This window comes from Mustela nivalis (genome assembly GCF_964662115.1).
Source record: "Mustela nivalis genome assembly, chromosome: 13".
In the NCBI taxonomy this organism is placed as follows: Eukaryota; Metazoa; Chordata; class Mammalia; order Carnivora; family Mustelidae; genus Mustela; species Mustela nivalis.
This window is the reverse complement of record NC_139032.1, coordinates 57,004,832-57,009,087: the sequence shown is the minus strand read 5'-3', so window position 1 is coordinate 57,009,087 and position 4,256 is coordinate 57,004,832.

The window sequence follows — 4,256 nt, the reverse complement described above, 5'->3', positions numbered from 1 at the left end:
CTTAGGCATACAACTTTTAGTACTGCTCTAAATATTTCATTTGAACATTTTTTTAAAAGATTTTATTTATTTATCTGACAGAGAGAGACCAAGCAAGCAGAAAGGCAGGCAGAGAGAGAGAGAGGAGGAAGCAGGCTCCCTGCCAAGCAGAGAGCCCGATGCGGGACTCGATCCCAGGACCCTGAGATCATGACCTGAGCCGAAGGCAGAGGCCTAACCCACTGAGCCACCCAGGCGCCCCTTCATTTGAACATTTTTAAAATCATATAAGACCTGAGTTGTAAAGGTAATTTGAGGGGCACCTGGCTGGCTCAATCATCAGAGCATGTAATGCTTGATCGTAGGGTTGTGGTTTTGAGCCCCACATTGTAGAGATTATTTAGAAATTGGGGTGCCTTGGGACGCCTGGGTGGCTCAGTTGGTTAAGCAGCTGCCTTCGGCTCAGGTCATGATCCCATCGTCCTGGGATCGAGTCCCACATCGGGCTCCTTGCTCAGCAGGGAGCCTGCTTCTCCCTCTGCCTCTGCCTGCCATTCTGTCTGCCTGTGCTCGCTCTCTCCCCCTCTCTCTCTCTGATAAATAAATAAAATCTTTAAAAAAAAAAAAAAGAAATTGGGGTGCCTGTGTGGCTCAGATGGTTAAATGTCTGCCTTCGGCTCAGGTCATGATCCTGGGGTCCTGGATCGAGCCCCATGTCATGCTCCTGGCTCAGTGGGGAGCCTGCTTCTCCCTCTCCCTCTACCTCTCCCCTGCTTATTCTCTCTCTCTCTCTCTCTCAAATGAATAAATAAAGTCTTTAAAAAAATAGAAATTAAATATTTATTGGGCACCTGGGTGGCTCAGTCAGTTAAACATCTGACTCTTAATTTTGGCTCAGGTCATGATCTCAGGATCATGGATCAAGCTCTGCATGGGTCTCCACACTCAGTGGGGAGTTCGCCTGGAATTCCTCTCTCATTTCCTTCTGACCCTTTCCCCTGCTCTCTCTCTCTCAAATAAATAAATCTTTTTTAAAAAAGTTTTATTTATTTATTTATTTATTTGAGAGAGAGAGAGCACACAAGCAGAGCTGGGGCAGAAGGAGAGGAAGAGGGAGAAGCAGACTACCTGTTGAGTGGGAGCCCAACCTGGGGCTTGATCCCAGGACCCTGAGATCATGACCTGAGCCAAAGGCAGATGCTTAACGAACTGAGTCACCTAGGTGCCCCTAAAACAAATAAGTCTTTAAAAAAATTTTAAAAAGGCTCCCTGCTCTGTGGGAAGCCTGGTTCTCCCACTTACAAAGAGTCCCCCTGCTTGTGTTCCCTTTCTCGCTCTCTCTCTCTCCATCAAATAAATAAATAAAATCTTAAATTTTTTTTTTAAATTTCAAAGATCTTATTTATTTATTTGTCAGAGAGAGAGGGCACCTGGGTGGTTCAGTAAGTTGAGTTTCTGACTCTTGGTTTCAGCTTAGGTCATGATCTCAGGGTTGTGGGATTGGGCCTCCAATCGGGCTCTGGGCTGGGTATGAAGTCGGCTTGAGATTCTCTCCCCCTTCTTCTCTCTGTTCCTACCCCCTATTTATGCTCTCTCTCTCTCTCTCTTTCTCTCTCTAAAATAAACAAATAAATACAATCTTTTAAAAAATAAAATCCTTAAAATACAATAAAGGTAATTTGAAAATATGGAAGTGAAATGGGAAGATGTTACCTATAATCCCTTTATCAATACATGGCCCATATCAATATACTTTTGATGTATTTTTAGTCTTTCTTTCTTATGCATAGTGTTCTTACATAGTTATATTCACTCAGTGATTTGGTTTTGGCTTTTTATTCCCAATGGTATAAAACAAATGTCTTTCCATGTCCTAGGAACGTAAATGTTATTTATAAAAGCTGTATAATATGAAATCTAGTAAGAATGACATAATTTGCTTAGCCATTTCTCTATAGTCAGACATATAAGAAGTTTCCCAATTTTTTTTTTTTTTAAGATTTTATTTGTTGGGGCCCTGGGTGGCTCAGTGGGTTAAAGCCTCTGCCTTCAGCTCAGGTCATGATCTCCGCAGGGAGCCTGCTTCCTCCCCTCTCTCTCTCTGCCTACCTCTCTGCCTACTTGTGATCTCTGTCTGCCCCCAAGCTTCCTACTTTTACTTATAAATAAAGCTGTGGGGGGAAAAAATTAATTAATTAATAAATTAAAGCTGTGAGGAGAACCTGGGTGGCTCAGTGGGTTAAAGCCTCTGCCTTTGGCTCAGGTCATGATCCCAGAGTCCTGGAATCGAGCCCCGCATCAGGCTCTCTGCTCAGTGGGGAATCCTCCTTCCTTCTCACTCTCTGCCTGCCTCTCTGCCTACTTATTATTTCTGTTTGTCAAATAAATAAATCAACTCTTTTTATTTTTATTTTTTTTTTAAAGATTTTATTTATTTATTTGAAAGACGGAGATCACAAGTAGGCAGAGAGGCAGGCAGAGAGAGAGAGAGAGAGAGGGAAGCAGGCTTCCTGCGGAGCAGGGAGCCCGATGCGGGGCTCGATCCCAGGACCCTGAGATCATGACCCGAGCCAAAGGCAGCAGCCCAAACCACTGAGCCACCCAGGTGCCCCTAAATCAACTCTTTTTAAAAAAATAAATAAAGCTGTGAGAAATGTTACTTTCTGCAAAACTGTTTTTCCTTATTTAAAATTATTTCCTGGGGCATATGGCTGGCTCATTTGGAGAAGCATGTGACTCTTTATTTGGAGGTCATGAGTTTGAGTGCCATGTTGAGTGTAGAGATTATTTTAAATAAATAAATAAACTTTAAAAATTTTGAAGTAGGCGCGCCTGGGTGGCTCAGTGGGTTAAAACCTCTTCCTTCGCTTGGGTCATGGTTCCGAGGTCCTGGGATGGAGTCCCGCCTCACCATCTCTGCTCAGCAGGGAACCTGCTTCCCGCTCCCTGCCCCCCTTCCCACCCTCTGTCTGCCTCTCTGCCTTGTGATCTCTGTCAAATAAATAAATAAAATCTTTTTTAAAAAATTGAAAAAAAATTTGAAGTATACGTGACACACAATGTTACATTAGTGTCAAGTGTATAACATAGTGATTTTTAAAAAAGATTTTATTTATTTATTTGACAGACAGAGATCACAAGTAGGCAGAGAGGCAGGCAGAGAGGGAGGAAGGGAAGCAGGCTCCCCGACAAGCAGAGAGCCCAATGTGGGGCTCGATCGCAGGATCCTGGGATCACAACCTGAGCGGAAGGCAGAGGCTTTAACCCACTGAGCCACCCAGATGCCCTACATAGTGATTTTTCAAAAGACTTTATTTATTTGAGAGAGAATGAGAGAGAGTGAGAGCATGAGAGAGGGGAGGGTCACAGGGAGAAGCAGACTCCCCACGGATCAGGGAGCCTGATGTAGGACTCCATCCCAGGACTCCAGGATCATGACCAGAGCCAAAGGCAGTCTCCCAAGCAACTGAGCCACCCAGGCACCCACAACATGGTAATTTGACAAGCCTATATGTCATGCTATGCTCACAAGTGTAGCTGCCATTTGTCACCCTACAATGCTATTACGATTACATTGACTATATTCCCTGTACTGTACTTTTCATCCCCATGACTTATTAATTCCATAGCTGGAAGCCTGAATCTCCCACTCCCCTTTACTCGTTTTGCCCATGACCCCATCCTTTCCTTACTCCCTACATACTTTTAACTATTATCTGCAAAACAAGAATCTGTGTTCTTAGGAATGGAGAGTGAGCAGATGTTTTTGAGGTCTAGCTTAGACTATTAATATTTTTCCTTTCCCTCTGGGTCTTTTTCTGAAGGTTCTTTCTGGTATCTTAATGCTAGGAAGTGTTTATTTTGAAATTAGGATATTTCAGCCCCAATGTTTGGACATTGGAAATAAAGTTTGGACAGCATGGAAATACAGTTTGTAATGTACTATTTTAACCCCTTGAATCAGTGTCTCCTTCCCACTTCAAGATTTTATTTATTTATTTGACAGAGAGAGACACAGTGAGAGAGGGAACACAAGCAGGGGCAACTGGAGAGGGAGAAGCAGTCTTCCTACTAAGCAAGGAGCTTGATGTGGGGCTCCATACCAGGACCCTGGGATCATGACCTGAGCCAAAGGCAGAAGCTTTAACCCACTGAGCCACCCAGGCGCCCCTCACAGCTTTAACCCACTGAGCCACTCAGGCACCCCAAAAGTTTATTTTTAAGTAAGCTCTCTGCCCAACATGGGGCTTGTACTCATGACCCCAAGGTCAAGAGTC